Source organism: Furipterus horrens, unplaced genomic scaffold (assembly GCF_987537825.1).
Source record: "Furipterus horrens unplaced genomic scaffold, mFurHor1.1.pri manual_scaffold_9, whole genome shotgun sequence".
Lineage (NCBI taxonomy): Eukaryota > Metazoa > Chordata > Mammalia > Chiroptera > Furipteridae > Furipterus > Furipterus horrens.
Window position 1 is genome coordinate 40205989 of NW_028327179.1, and position 17318 is coordinate 40223306.

Genomic DNA, 17318 nt, shown 5'->3' on the forward strand with positions numbered 1-17318 from the left:
AAATTGTCTTCTATATTTCAATAAAATTCAACTCTATTAAAACAAATGAATACAGTATTAACACTGTCCTCTAAATTTAAAACAAATATTTAATGTGGTACCATTGACCTATATATATGATACCAGCTAAATTGTTAATTTTTATTTATGAGTCTTACTTTTAGTGTATTTAGTTGGAAAGATTATGTTAATCTTGAGGTACTTTTTGTTCATATATTTATGATAATGTTTTTTAACTTGGACTACACATAATTAATTGATTTATTATATCCACTACTGAGAGCATATCAAATTAATATGACTGTACTTGTTTGACAATGATAAAAAGATTTAAAATTAGAGTTCATTGTTTATGTGGTTGAATACATATTGTCTATATTTTGATCTTGCCACCAGATGGCAGGAAAAATCAGAGTCAAATAGTTCTGTTAAACAGCCTGAGTAAGACTTTCTTTTATTCATTTTGGGTGTTTTTCTGTTGTTGATGCTATGCACAAGGCCCAAAACATTATAAAATGGATGAATAGACAATAATACCTGTAATTGCTATTAAATATTTTCCATGTTTCAATGTAATTGGACTATAAATAACTTTCAATATATTCATGCCATTATTAGTTTGAAATTATTATTAAAGTTATTGTTTTGAAAACATTCAAATTACTACAATAACTGGAGCTGTCAATCCCAAGATTTCCTTCGGTAAAAACAATTGGTTACTTGGCTTTTTACGCACTGGTCTTCAATTAAAAGAATGACATGATAATAAAATGAATAATCAATGAGTAGACAACAAAGAAATAATGGAAAAGAAGACTAAGTTCTCACCTTAAAGTTAGTTCCTTTTTGTTTAAGGCCAAGTATGTACTTAGCTGTGGATGATGTAAATCTTACTATTTCACAGAGTAAACACTTTAAAGTCTTAGTGTAAAAACACTTACCATCATCTGTAAATAAATGTCAACTTAATCATAACACAGAATAAAGGCAGAAAGGGAAAATATTCCCAAACTGCAGTAAGGTTCTCCAGTTCTTTTATGTTGTTTACCTGCTGACTTCTTAATTTGCATTTTTTAGGAAAAGTTCAGAATTATTAACAATTAAAATTATGCCAAAGAGAGAATTGAGGGAAACTTTAAAAAATCAAGAGAAAAAAAAGTGCACATATTGTGGATGCATTTTTCATTGTTTTAATAATCATAATAGTTGTTTATAAAATCCTTTTTATTTTTTGATACAGTAGGGTTTTTTTTTTTAATCTTGCTTGAAAGTATACTGTAATATCAAGGACAGGAATTATTTCCTCCCTCTCTTAAAAGAAAAAGTGTAACTAGAATTAAATTATCCAGTCAAAGTTAGATTTGATTCATTGATGTAATCATTGTACAACAGCTTTCTTTGGCATATTATCAAGTGAACTTTTATACAAAAATCTTTGCAAAGAAAGACAAAGAGATATTCTTGATACATTCCAGATTACTGCTTACTAAGATAATATGAATAATGGAAGACTAACACAGAGTGTGACCATCAGAGAAAGCCAAGCAGTGATTCCTTCAGATGGCTCCATTATACATCATTTCCTGACATTGCATGGAATGTAACATTGCACTCTATGTGTTATCATGAAGTCTACTTGTCACTCAAAATGAAACAGTCTCACAACCATAATTTCATCTGAAACTACTCTCAGAGATTCCCTCTTTCCATGCTTCTAACTGTTAAATTTGCATAACAACAGGCATTCAATGTGTTTAAGGGTGCAGCTTATATTTTCTCTCTACGTGCCTTTGTTTTTGATAAAGATGAAGCAAAAAGGGAAGTTTCAGGCTAAGTTAACATACGAATGTTAAGCTATCACTGGTAAAAATCTCCAAGCTACAAATCTATAAAGATATTACCATAGAAACTTCCAATGTTAACAAGAAGAGGAAGAATCTGACAGTTTACAAAGATTTACTTCGCTGCCCCCCAAAATATCCCTTGCTAACTTACACAAGGTCTCAGAGAGTGACAAGTGACCCAATACACCAAATTGAGGCGAGTTGTGAATGAAAAAGAAAAATGACACTTCTGGTTAGTGGCTGATGAACTTTGCATCCATCATGCTGCCACAGGGAAACAGGGAGGTGACTTGTGACTGCTGTCTGCAGGTCTTTCATTAGCAGCACCCCATGCAGGAGTGGTGGCAGCAAAATACACTATTGCTCTGGGAGTGTCCTACTGCATGTTTTAGTTTTTAAAGACTATTAAAACTACTTTTTAATAAAAATACTACATTATTTATGTTTCATGCTGAGGGTCAGTTAGAAGGAATCACTAGGTTTAAAAGGAAGCAAAATACAGTATTCCCTCACTTATCGTGGGTATTACATTCTAGACCTCCCCGCGATAGGTGAAAATCCGTGAAGTAAGAACCTTCCATTTATTTTATATTTATATATATTTTAAGGCTTTACAAACCCTTCCCACAGACTTATAAACCATTCCCAGTTCCTTATTAACCTTTCCCACTCCCTTATTAAGCTTTTCCACAATTTTATAAATACTACTTATGTTCTTAAACATAGTCTACACTCTTAAATCTACGTAACTTTAACAACATACGTATACAGTACCACAAAATCCCACGATATAGCAAAAAGTCTGCGATAAATAATTAAATATAATATTTTTAAAAATCCCGCAGTACAGTGAGGTTGCGATAAATGAACCGTGATATAGAGAGGGACTACTATAATAGGATAGAAATCACTATGAGAACACCAGATTTATGTAATTGACTGTGCCGCCATATACTCTCTTGATGAATGTTTGTGGGAATAACATACAGATGCTTTCAATTGGCCACGCCCACTTCATAAGATGTGTGATACCTATCTGGATTGCTAGCATTATCAACTCTCCAACAGTAGGATTCAGTTCTCCTTTATAGTCTCCATGACCTCACTGTTGTCCATGAAATAAGTCCTATTGCCAGTCACTCATACAGAGTAACATCCAACTGGATTTGTGTTAAAGATTCAATTAATTTTTTAACAACCTAGATTTATAAAAAACAATCTTGAATGTATTTGGTAAGAGCTTGTTGTGTTTTTTGAAACATTGAAATTTTAAGCTTTACAAAGTGAAAGAAATGAATGTGATCCTTATATAAATCTTGTTATTCAGACTCAGGATTATTTTTTAAAAAGTTAAAGATTTAAATAAGTAAATATAAAGGTGATTTTTTTAAATAGTTTGAAAAATAACAAGGTAAGCAAATATTACTAAATGTATTTAAGAATTAGAATGATAAGGAACAGATTACAAATTTTCCCCATGTGACTGTCCCTCTATCTGAGAAAAATATAGTGAAACGTTCTTTTTTCAATATTTTATTTATTTATTTTTAGAGAGAGGGGAAGGGAAAGAGAAAGAGAGGGAGAGAAAGATCAATGTGTGGTTAACTCTCACAGGCCCCCAACTGGGGACCTGGCCCACAACCCAGGCATGTGCCCTGACTGGGAATCAAATTGGCAACACTTCGGTTTGCAGGCGGGCACTTAATCCACTGAGTCATACCAGCCAGGGTAATATAGTGATACTTATTAAGCATATGTAGAATATAGAGGGACAAATCAAGACTTCCAACATCTTTTCATTAACCAGAATTGAAGAGGAGAAGGTAGATGGACAACATGTAAAAAAAATAAAAATATGATCCTATTTGCAATAAGGTATTCAATGAAACATGAACTCGGCATATAACTGGGTCATCGATGATTTTCAAACAAGAGTTTTGCCAAGGTAAATTTGCTATGATACATTAAATTTTCAAACCATATCACTTCATAAAGTAGTGCTGGATGTCAGAGATTGTTAGAAACAGCATAGAGAGAAGACATTAGCTCCTTCTGCATCAGATATTTATTCATATATAAAGCCAATTTCTCTCTCCAGTCATGTTTGGTAAAAATCACTACTACTATCATGTGTAAAAGTAACATGAATCTCACAGGTTAATGATTTAGCTGCACTTATTCTACAATAATTTAGGACTATAAACATCTGTAATCGATTTAAGAATTATTTGTGATAGCTGAGCAAATTTGTTCCGGAATGACTCAAAATTGACAACAGGGACTTTTCCTATGACTTTGATTACTTGTGGATCTGATTTTAAATATCACCCAAAGGAGATATTTTTGCTTCCCTGTATTGGACTAGGAGAAACGTTATGTGTGTTGCACATATTTTTTACCTGGCAATTTTGCTTTGGAGGATTTATCTTAAGTATATACTAATTAATCAACAAAGGTATATGTACCAAGCTATTAATGAAAATATTTTTTCAGAATATTGAAAAGCTACAAACAAAGCAACTGATTTACAAACCAGAACAATTAGAAAAATTAAAGTGTTTTCATGAAATAGAATTCTTTCCACCTATTAAAAACGAATGATTTGGGACTTCCGGTCAAGATGGAGGTGAGGGGTGTAGAGTGTGGCAGGACGTCAGGGGCTGCGGGTGATCGCCAAGGACACCAGCCTCCCGGAGTTATGTCTCCACTGTGTTTGAAAACTACAACCGGAACCTTGGATATACACAAATGCCACATGGAACTCAGTATGTGGGACGCTTTAAATTCCCTTACTATGCTAACAGCCAGGTCCTGGCCTATCCTAATTCAGACGTTGTATCCTCTGCTTTGATACACAAGATAGTGTCCTCAAGAAGCGGCAAGGGGAGACTCAGGAGTTTTGCAACAACATGCTAGATATCATATAAGCTTTTGATACATCAGATTTTAACAGCACAAAACACTGGGATAAATTTTGTTATATTGGCTATATAAATGAGGAAATTGCAACTTAGTTGCATAACTTGCCTAAGGTCTACTGTAAAATGAGTGGCTGAACAGAGACTAGAACCCAAGTCTGATTCCAAAGCCTGAGTTTTTATTTTCTTATTAGTTCTAGTAACTCTTAAATGCGGTCATCAAAAATGAATATTAAGATATTTTCCAAGACCATAACATTAAATATGTAAATAATTGGCTGAAAGGTATTACTTCCTTTTCTCCTCCATTATAATGAAATAATTATTGTAATGTTAGAGTTTATAAACTATGTGATGATGAACAAAGCAACTAAATTATTTTAAGTAGATACATTAGATATTAAGGTTTTTCATTTGTAAAGTGGAAATGATTATAGTTATTCCATCTGCTTCACAGTTTGTTAAGAAGAGAGAATATATTTATGAAACCATATTATGCAATGTCAAGTGCTATGCAAATTTTATCTGATTCAAGAAATATAATGTTAAGATCTATTTTTTCTTTTTCTTTTTTTTTTTTTAGTTTTTTTCCTTTTTTTTATTTTTTAAGATCTTTTTTTTCTGATGACTCAGACATTTAATTGATTTGAAATGTCTTTGTTATATTTTTAGAATTATTGATTGACATGAAATGTTTACATAACAAACTAGATATACTCCTTCAAGTATAACTGGAACCAGAATGGTCAAAAACATAATAATCACTGTTATTTTCTTATGAAATATAAAATGAATCCTACAATGTATTAAGGATTGTGTTTCATATTAAAGTCCATGGCCAATCATAATCCCTATATTCTATAACTTCTAGACCCTCTTGTCCAACTTTTACTTGCCTGGCAACTGTAACTAAAACCAATTCTCCACCTACCCCATCCATAAACCCATACTGCTGGACAAAAGTAGAGAGAAGATGACATCCATGCTAACTCGTGACTATATAAATGGACGGTCACTAACCTCAAGTAAGTGCTTCATTGTGCCTAGAAATCACATTAAGTTGCATGAGCCATTCACTCTTCCCTCCCGGACACCGTTTTACCCCTACTCCTCTCTAAATTGAGCCTCTAATATGTCCTTCCTCATCTTCATTGGCAGTCATTGACCTTGCATTTATTGACTGAGAAAATGGAAACAATAGAAAGATGACTTCCAAAATCTTCCACACCACCTCGTTACCTGTCCGCATTACACTTCTCTTCTTCACATTTTTGGCTGTTACTGTAGGGGAAATTGTTAGTGTTATCAGTAAAGGCCAAACTTTCCAGTTAACCTCTGGATACTTTCTTTTCTAATCTACTCCAACTATAACCATCTGATATGTTAATGATACAAAATTTATGCCAATTTTTTTTTTTTTGTCACAGCAGCAAAAAATATAAAATATTTTTTGGTGTGTCACAGAATTTTAGTAATTTTTTATGTGTGACATGAAAGGAAAAAGTTGGAAATTACTACCTTACACTATTCTGTTTAATTTTGTTATTATTTTATATAATGAAATGCAGATTTCTCTCAGGCTTGCCTTGTACCTTCATCCAGACCCACACCTGCTTCTCCCCTGGCACATTGCAGGTTTGAGGGCTTGGCCATCCTTGCCACAGCTGCATGATGAACAGAGGTATTCTACTCCAACCCAAGTCTTACTTGGTATGCTGGATAATTATGTCATCAACTTGGAGACTGCATTATCCATAATTTATTTCTTTGTATTGTTTTGGTTAGTATACAGTCCTACATACAAGTTTTGACAAGTGTTTTGACAAATCCATTTCATCTCCTCCTCTGCCCCTCCAAAAAATATTCTCTCATGCCTCTTTATAGTCAAACCCTCTCTCCAAACCTAGTCCCTGGCAACTAATGCTCTGTTTTCAGTCTTTATGATTTTTTCTTTTCCAGAATGTGCTAAAATGGAATCCAAAAGCATGTATCATTTTAAACCTTGTAATGCATTTCAGATTTATCCAACTTACTGCATTTATCAATAGTTTGTTTCTGTTGTATATAATTTCATTGTATTTGTTAGTTCTATTAGTTTTTACTGAATATATTTTCAAGTTTTATTAGGTGCACATAAACTTAGGATTAGTATGTCTTCTTAATTAATTTTTATAATCAAAATTTTTTCTTTGTTAATACTGCTTTTCTTGAAATCTCATTCTGGTATTAATTATCCATTTATCCCTCTTATGCTTAATGTTTGCCTGGTATAACACTTCAGCCCTTTGCTTTTAACCAGTTTTATATTTAAAATAAATATTTAAAAAACCTTGAATGGATTATTTCATTTAGCATAATGCTCTCCACATTCATTCATGCTGTCACAAAAGGGAAGATTTTCTTCTCTTTTTTAAAGATTATTTATTGTTTTTCTATTACAGATGCCTCACTTTTTCCCCCCTTGCTCCCCCCCCACCCACAATTTCCTTAATTTTATGGCCAAGTAATATTCCATTATGTAGACTTCGGTCAAGATGGAGGCTTAGACGGACATGCTCGGCCTCCCTCTACAACTAGAGAGGAATACAACTACTTCAAAACAAAGGATAACTAGAAATTCCAGAAAATAAAACTACACGGAAGCCCAACGTATGAAGTTATAAATCAGCGGCGCCCTTTGGGCAGGTAGGAAGAGCGAAAGTGGGTGGTGCTGTTTGCGGTCGCACCAGGGACAGCGGCAGGTAGAACAATCCCAGCGGCAGGGAGGACAATCCCAGCTGCAGTCAAACCCTGGCAGCTCACGACCCCAACGCTGGGAGAAGCAGCCACCACATCGCCTCGAACAGTGAGGCCCAGGGGGTGGGAGGACGGATCCTGGTCTCCTAGCGGAATAACTATGTGAATCCATCTTGGACTCCGCCCCCACACAAAGCGCCACAGGGCTGCGAAATAGGTTGCGGATCACCACTGGTTGCTGGGCAGTGACAACAAAGCGCCGGCGAGAAAGGTTGCGGATTGGCACCGGTCGCTGTGTTGTGGTGAGTACACAGGCACTGCCCTCTATAGCCGGCCCAAGAAAACAAAACACATCTGTCAAAATGAGGCACACAACTATAGAAATCCTGGCGGCGCAGCTCACCAGGCAACAGATGGAGAATCTGACAGATGAACAAATAAGAAACCTGTCAGAGGCTCAGTTCAGGGCCATTGTTATCAGGTGGCTTACAGAATTAACAAAAGATTTGGAAAAAGATGAGAAAGAATCGAAAAACACTCATACTGAAAGGAACAAAACCACATATGAGACAGATGGTGAGGAAATAAAATCCAAGTTCAAATCAAAAACCAGAACACAAAGAAGGAACAAACAGTCAACCAGTGCAGAGAGAAAAAACGGGAAGCAAGGAAAATGATGAGAGGATCAGAAACCTCTGGGACAGCTATAAAAGGCCCAACATAAGAATCATTGGTTTGCCAGAGGGCGAAGAAGATGAACTAGAAATTGAAAAATTAAGTGAAAATATAATAAAGCAGAACTTCCCAAACTTGGGGAAGGAAATAGACTTACAGGTCCAGGAAGCACAGAGAATTCCAAAACAACTGGACCCAGGGAGAACCACTCCAAGACACATTATAGTCAAAATGTCAAAAGTTAAAGATAAAGAGAGAATCTTAAAAGCAGCAAGAGAGAAAAGAATCATGTACAAAGGGGTCCCAATTAGACTATCAGCTGACTTCTCAAGGGAGACCCTGCAGGCAAGAAGGGTCTGGCAAGAAATATTCAAAGTAATGAAAATCCAAAACCTACAACCACGAATACTCTATGCAGCAAAATTGTCATTCAGAATGGAAGGGCAGAGAAAGTGTTTCCAGGACAAACTAAAACGGAAGGAGTTCATTAGATCCAAACCACTGTTATATGAGATGTTAAAGGGACTGGTTTAGAAAAAGGAGGATCAAAACGATGAACACTAAAATGAAAACTGCATCACAAGAAACAACAACAGAAGCTAGGGAATTGAAACAAAGGCAAACTAAACAGGCAACGAGAGTGGAAAAAGAACTATAGGTATGGGGAGCATATTGGGGGGAGGTCAGCAGAGAGGGGGAAGGGGGAGAGGGAGGGAGATGATATAGGAATTAAGGAGCATGGTAGGAGAGAATGGAATAGACAGAGAGAGGTTGAGAAGAACTATATGCACAACTAATGGACATGGTCTAAAAGGGGGGGACAACTGGAGGGAGGGGGCCACTGGGTGGAGGGGAGAAGAGGGAAGGGAAATTGGGACAAATGTAACAGAATCAATAAAACACATTAAAAAAAATAAAAAAAAAATTCCATTATGTAGATGTACATATTTTTACCCAAATGTCTAGTGATAGACATTTGGCTGTTTCCAAATTTTGGCTATTATAAATAATGCTACAATGAACATAGGGGTGCGTGTATTATTTCACATTAGTGTTTCAGGTTTATTCAGAAAAATTCCTAGAAGTAGAATCACTGGATCATAAGGCAGTTCCACTTTTAATTTTTTCAAGGTATCTCCATACTGGTTCCCACAGTTGCTGCTCCAGTCTGCATTCCCACCAACAGCACATGATGATTGCTTTTTCTCCACATCCTTACCACAGTTATTGTTTGTAGATTTAGTGATGATAGCCATTCTGACAGGTGTGAGGTGCTATCTCATTGTGGTTTTAATTTGCATTTCTCTGATAATTAATGACATTGAACATCTTTTCATATGACTATTGGCCATCTGTATGTTCTCTTTGGAGAAGTGTCTATTCAGGCCCTTGCCATTTTTTAAATTGGATTGTTTGGTTTAATGGTGATGAGTTTTATAAGGTTCTTTTTTTTTTTTAAATATTATCAGATGTATTGGTGAATGTGCTGTCTCATTCAATGGTTTGTCTTTTCATTTTGTTGATGGTTTTCTTTGCTGTGCAAAAACTTTTGAGTTTGATCTAGTCCCATTTGTTCATTTTTTCTTTGTTTTCCTTGCCTGAGAAGATATATCAGGAAAAATATTACTATGAGAAAGGCCCACAGGTTTACTGCCTATGTTTTCTTCTTGTATTTTTATGGTTTCGAGACTAACATTTAAGTCTTTAATCCATTTTGAGATTATTCTTTTGTCTGGTTTCACTTTTTTTTTTTTTTTTTGGCACACATTTTTCCAATATACCCAATACAGTTTATTGAATAGACTATCTTTACCCCTTTGTATGATTTTGCCTCCTTTCTGGGCTCTCTATTTTTGTCCATTGATCTATATGTCTGTTTTATTTTAATACATATATATATATATACTTTTTTAGTATATTTTATTGATTACACTGTTACAATAGTTCAATTTTTTTTGCTTTTGCTCCCCTCAACCCAGCACCCCCCCTCCCTCAGCAATCCCCTTCCCCCAAGTCCATGCCCATGGGTCATGCATACAAGTACTCTGGCTTCTCCCCTTCCTATATTATTATTTTTTTAAAAAAATAATTAATTAATTTTTTATAACAAAAAATAACAATCCCTCCCTCTCAGACTTAAGACCATTTATAATCTTATAGAGGACAATGGATGACAGTCTCGTGCTCCTCTAGCTGCTTCAAGCTGGACATGGTTGTTGTCCTACCTACCTTTGGGTCCAGAAATCCCTAATATGAGTGGGTGTGTGAAGGGAGGGTGGCCTTTCCACATGGGGAAGGATCTTGCAGACTCCAGGTCGGTTGGCTGTCCTTGGACAATGGCATGCTTCGTTTAACAGGCTGGCATCCTTGTTGTATTCTGGGGGGCAAGAGATTTGGCAACAGGGTTAAAAGATATCATTCAGTCCATAACCACTAGATGACAAAAGGCAGTTATTAATTTTTCAATGTCCCACATTAGGGAAAAAAAAAGGAAGGTGTGCCAGGCACATCATACCTGTCCAAAACCCTTTTGCCCACTATACTTTGTTTGGGCTGAGGGAAATATTTTAGGTTTCTCCCCTCTGAGATTTCTGGGCCCTTTCTGTCCAAGCCATTAGGATAGAAAAGAGAAACCAGTTTTAAGGTGAAGCCCACAGACCACCCCATCCTTCACCAACCCAGCCACTTAGGTCAACCGATCCGTTGAGTCTCAGGAGGCAGTAACGCAGACAGCATTGAGGCCTATACATACAGATAATCACTCAGGTAATGAGATCATAAGCTTATGCTCTTTGACAACAGAAAACACATGTTAATTTATGCAGTGTAACCCACAAACCAGTCTCTAAATCTGTAAGACTGTCTTACTGGAAAGACTTCCAGTTGCAAGGCATCTGACATTCTTCTTGCCTGTAAATTAAGCATCTTTGATGATGCCACAGACATAGTTTAACTTTCAAATGAAAAGAAACTTTAAAGACAGTTAGTTGCACTACTTTATAGACTACCACTGAGGATTGTGATTTTCCTTGAATCACAATTTTTCTCCTTAAGATTATTCTCCTTGCCATTAAAGGGACTTCATTAGGTCTATTTTTAATTCATCCTGTTCATTCGCATAAACTTAACAAGAGTAGCAAATGATCACTTAGGATCTTTAAGTCTGCTTTGCTGGTACTGACACTAGGAACATTTAGGGTGACCTTCAGTCTGCCCTTCAGGGCACAGAAGCTGAGCCGCATACCTGGCATCCAGCCTTGCCTGTAAACACCTGTCTATTCCAAGACCTTCAGGTTTTCCATTGTGCCTTTAAGTCCCTTCTAGTCATCTTTCAGGAAAACAACATTTGTTCCTTTTCTGGAAAATTGCCATGGACTGCACATCCAGCCTAGCTACCAGGCCTTTTTTCTCATGGGCTTTTATTATCTTCTAAAGTAACAACCAGAGCCCAAGCATGTCTCCTTTGTATGTCTGTTTTTATGACACTGCCATGCTTTTTTGATTACTATGGCTTTGTAGTATAATTTGATATAGGTAGTATGATGCCTCCAACTTTGTTATTCTTTCTCAAGATTGCTGTTGCCACTTGGGGTCTTTTTTGGTATATATGTGCTAGTTCTGTGGTATCTTGATAAAAACAGTGCTGAATCTATATATTCCTTTGAGTAGCATGGATATTTTAATGATGTTGATTCTACCCATGAAAATGAAATAGGCTTCCACTTATTTGCATCTTCTTCAATTTATTTCTTTAACATCTTATAATTTTCTGAATAAAGGTCTTTTACATCCTTGGTTAAATTTATTCCTAGATATTTTATTCTTTATCAAGCAATTGTGAATGAAATTGTTTTCTTAGTTTCCCTTTCTGATAGTTTGTTATTGACATAAAAATGAAACTGATTTCTTGATATTAATTTTGTATCCTGCCTCTTTATTGAATTTATTTACCAGTTCTAATAATTTCCTGGTGGAAACTTTAAGGTTCTCTATGTACAGTATTATGTCATCTACAAATAATGGCAGCTTTACTTCTTCATTTTCAATTTGGATCTTTTTATTTCTTCTTCATGTCTGATTGCTGTGGCTAAGACTTCTAGTACTGTGTTCAATAAGTGTAGTGAGAGCAGACACCCTTGTATTGTTCCCAATCTTAAGGGAAATGCTTGCACTTTTTGCATCTTGAGGATGATGTTGGCTGTGGGTTTATTATATATGGTTTTTAATGTTCCCTCTATCTGTTTGCTGAAAATTTTATCATAAATGGATACTAGATTTTATCAATAGCTTTTTCTGCACCTGTTGATATGATCATGAGGTTTTCACCCTTCATTTGTTTATGTGGTGCATCACATTTATTATTTTATGGATATTATACCAACCTTGCATCCCTGGAATAAATCCCACTTGATCATGGTGTATGATCTTTGCAATGCATTGTTATATTTGGTTTGCTAATGTTTTGTTGAGGATGTTAGAATCTATGTTCCTGAAGAATATTGGCCTATAATTTTCTTTCTTTGTGGTGTCTCTATCTGGTTTATGAGTTAGGATAATGCTGGCCTAGTAAAATGAGTTTGGGTGGCTTCCCTCCTCCTAAATTTTTTGGAATATTTTCAGAAAGATAGGTGTTAGTTCATTTTTGAATGTTTGATAAAATTAACCTGTGAAAGCATCTGGTTCTGGACTTTTGTTGGTTGAGAGTTTTTTGATTACTGCTTCAATTTCACTAATTGTAATCTGTTTCTTCAGATTCTCCCTGATTCAGTTTTGGAAGATAGTATTTTTATAGGAATTTATTCATTCTGATTGTGAAATTTTTTGGACTATCTTGTTCATAAACTTGTTCATAATATTTTCTTATAATCCCTTGTATTTCTGTGGAGACAGTTGTTACTTTTCCTCTTCCATTTTTAATTTTAGTTTTTTTGGGTTCTCTCTCTCTCTTTCTCTCTCAGCGTTTTTTTTTTTTTTTTCCTTGATGAATCTGGTTAAAGATTTGGCCATATTTTCAAGGAACAGCTATTGGTTTCATTAATCTGTTGTATTGTTTTTTAGATTCTATTTTGCTTATTTCTGATCTGATCTTTATTATTTCCTTCCTTTATTCACCTTGGGCCTTGTTTGTTACTCTTTTTCAAGTTCCTTTAAGTATAGAGTTATATTGTTTATTTGAGACTGTTTTGCTTCTCGAGATAGGCGTGTAATGCTATGAACTGAATTTTCCTCTTCTGATTGCTTTAACTGTGTACATAAATCTTGAGTGGTTGTGTTCTCATTTTTATTTGTAGCTTTTGATTTCTTCCTTGATCTCATTGCTAACCCATCCTTTGTTTAGTAACATGTTATTTAGTGTCTATATCTTTGTGTGTTTTTCAGGATTTTTTTCTCATGATTTATTTCTAGTTTCATAGCATTGTGTTCAGAGAATATGCTTGATGTGATTTCAATCTCCTTAAATTTGTTGAGACTTGTTTTGTGTCCTAACATGTCGTTTATCCTAGAAAATGTTCCACGTGCACTTGCAAAGATTGTGTATTTTACTGCTTTGGGGTGAAATTCTCTGAAGATATTAATTAAATTCATGTGAACTAGTAGTTAATTTTCAGTCTAGAAGATCTATGCCTTGATGTCATTGGGGTGTTAAAACCTGCTGCTATATCTCTATTACTGTCAATCTCTCCCTTTATGGCCATCAAGATATGCCTTACATATTTAGGTGCTCCTATGTTGGATGCATAAATGTTTACAAAGGTTATAGCTTCTTGTAGAATTGCTCTCTTTATCATTATGTAGTGTCCTTTGTCTCTTTAATATAGCTTTTGTTTTAAAGTTTAATTTGTCAGATATAAATATTGCTAACCCAGCTTTTTTTCCATTTCCACTTGCATGAAACATGTTTTCATCTTTGTAATTTTTGTCTCTGTGTGTCTTTCATTCTGAGGGGAGTTTTTCGTAGACAGCATGTATATGGGTCATGTTTTCTTATCTATTCAGCTATTCTGTCATTTGATTGAAACATTTAAGCCTTTACATTTAAAGTTTTTTTTTTTTTTTTTTTTCTGGTGAGAAAGGCAAGAGGTTTTATTCAGGTGCCAGTAACCTAGAAGATGGGGGACTCTCATCTCAAAGCCCACCTTAACATCTCAGTGTAGGTAGGGCTTTGTATAAGGGGGGAGGAGAACAAAGAGATTGGGGGAGAGGCTGTGGGTGTGCAAACAGTGTCCTTGCAGGTCCTGATATGGATCTTTCGTGTCAGCATCACTGAGGTGGTCAGTGCCAGCCAAATTCCTGCAGCTGGGCGATCTGTGTCACCTGATGTCATGGTCAAGGCCGTTTCTTGTACAAGTAGGAACTGGAACTGCTGGTGCTTGCAACATGCTTACAAGGAAACTGTCAGCATGTTAATTCTTTTTATCAGTTTGTTAATTCATCTTATTCTAATTCTATTTCATAGTAAGTCAGCGTAGTATAAAGTTTTTATTTCCTGTTACAGTCAGATGTTATTTTTCTCAATTTGATGGCTGTGTAACAATATCTCATTGAGGTTTAATTTGCATTTCACTAATGAGATTAAGCATCTTTCCATAGAGTTAAGGGCATTTGAATTTCCTTTCTTATAAAGGGTATGTTCAGATCTTCTGTGTTGTTCTTTATTTTCATTTCGATTCACAGAACTTCTTTATAAAGTCTGGACCCTAGTCCTTTGTCAGCTTTAGGTATTATAATATCTTTTCCTACTCTGGCTTATCTCTTTGCTCTCTTAATGTGTCTTTGGTTGAACAGATATTCTTTTTTATTTTATTTATTTATTTATTTAGGTTTTTCAATTACACTTGTCCCCTTTTCTCCCAATTTCTCTCCCGCACCCAACCCACCCCCTCTCCCGCAATCATATCCCTCCCCGTTGTCCATGTCCATGAGTCTTTTATATATGTTCTTTGACTAAACCTTTCCCTTACTTATCCCCCTTCTCTCCCTCCCCCCTCCCCCTATTGACTGATATTCTGCTCTTTGTTCTATTTAGTTCTTTTGTTTGTGTTGTTCTTTAGTTTCCTGTATTGGGTGATATCATATGGTATTTTTCTCTCTTTGCCTGGCTTATTTCACTAAGTAAAATTCTTTCTAGTTCCATCAATGTTGTTGCAAATGTCAGGAGTTCCTTCTTTCTTTCTGCTACATAGTATTCCATTGTGTAAATGTACCACAGTTTTTTGATCCACTCATCTATAGATGGGCATTTAGGTTGTTTCCAGCACTTAGCTATTGTAAACAGTGCTGCAATGAACACAGGGGTGCATAAGTTCTTTTGAATTGGTGTTTTAAGATTCTTCGGGTATAATCCTAGTAGTGGAGTCACTGGTTCAAAAGGCAGTTCCATTTTTAATCTTTTGAGGTAATTCCATACTGTTTTCCATAGTGGCTGCACCAGTCTGCATTCCCACCAACAGTGCAGTAGGGTTCCCGTTTCTCAACATCCTCGCCAGCACTTGTTGTTTGTTGATTTGTTGATGATGACCATTCTGACTGGTGTAAAATGGTATCTCATTGTGGTTTTTATTTGCATCTCCCTGATGGCTAATGATGTTGAGCATTTTTTCATGTATCTATGGACCTTGTGTATGTCCTCTTCGGAGAAGTCTTTGTTCAGGTCCTTTGTCCATTTTTTAATTGGGTTGTTTGTTTTCTCGATGTTGAGTCATATAAGCTCTTTATATATTTTGAAAATCAGTCCCCTGTCTGTGATGTCATTGGCAAATATGTTTTCCCATATGGTTGGTTTCCTTTTCATCTTGCTGATGTTTTCTTTTGATGAGCAGAAACTCTTTAGTTTGATGTAATCCTGTTTGTTTATTTTTTCCTTTATTTCTCTTGCTTTAGGAGATGTATCCATGAAGAAATTGTTACATGAGATATCTGATATTTTCTTGCCTATGTTTTCCTCTAGGACTTTTATGGTGTCACGGCTTACATTTAAGTCTTTGATCCATCTTGAGTTTATTCTCGTGTGTGGTGTAAGTTGGTGGTCTAGTTTCATTTTTTTGCAGGTCCCTATCCAGTTCTCCCAGCACCATTTGTTAAAGAGGCTCTTCTCACTCCATTTTATGTTCCTACTTCCTTTATCAAATATTAGTTGACCATAGAGGCCTGGGTTTATTTCTGGACTCTCTGTTCTGTTCCACTGATCTATATGTCTGTTCTTATGCCAGTACCAGACTGTTTTGATCACAATGGCTTTGTAGTATTGTTTAATATCTGGTGTGGTGATTCCTCCTGCTGTGTTCTTCTGTCTCAAGATTGCTTTTGCTATTCGGGGTATTTTTTGGTTCCATATGAATTTATGGAGTATTTGTTCTAGGTCTGTGAAATATGACATTGGTATTTTAATAGGGATTGCATTGAATCTGTTAATTGCTTTGGGTAGTATGGCCGTTTTGATGATGTTGATTCTTCCCATCCAAGAACATGGCATTTGCTTCCATTTATTTGTATCTTCCTTAATTTCTTTTTTCAATGTTACATAATTTCTAGAGTGTAGGTCTTTTATTTCTTTGGTTAAGTTTACTCCTAGGTACTTTATTTTTCTTGTTGCTATAGTAAATGGTATTTTCTTTTTTGTCTCTGTCTCTGCTATTTTATTGTTGGTGTACAGAAATGCCTTAGATTTCTGTATATTTATTTTGTACCCTGCTATTTTGCCAAATTCACTTATTATATCGAGTAGTCTTTTAGTGGAGTTTATAGGATTTTCTAGGTATACTATCATGTCATCTGCATATAATGAAAGTTTTACTTCCTCTTTCCAATTTGGATGCCTTTTATTTCTTTTTCTTGTCTGATTGCTGTGGCTAGGACTTCCAAAACTATGTTGAATAGGAGTGGAGAGAGTGGACAACCTTGTCTAGTTCCTGAATTCAGGGGGAATGCTTTTAGTTTTTGTCCATTTAGTATGATGTTGGCCTCAGGTTTCTCATATATAGCCTTAATTATGTTAAGGTATGCTCCCTCTATTCCCATTTTGCAGAGTGCTTTCATCATAAATGGGTGTTGTACTTTATCAAATGCTTTTTCTGCATCTATTGATATGATCATGTGATTTTTGTCTTTCATTTTGTTTAGGCGATTTATTGATTTGCAAATATTA

At 35.5% G+C, this 17318-nt stretch overlaps 1 pseudogene across 1 annotated transcript in view; it reads left to right on the plus strand.

Annotated features, from left to right (window-relative positions):
* Positions 1-4464: 4464 nt before the first annotated feature.
* The window catches only part of LOC150001638 (semaphorin-3D-like), a 249311-nt pseudogene continuing 236457 nt past the window's right edge, over positions 4465-17318 (plus strand). The window contains exon 1 of the transcript XR_016512977.1: positions 4465-4609. The product of XR_016512977.1 is annotated as a semaphorin-3D-like (transcript). The remainder of the gene's footprint in view (positions 4610-17318) is intronic.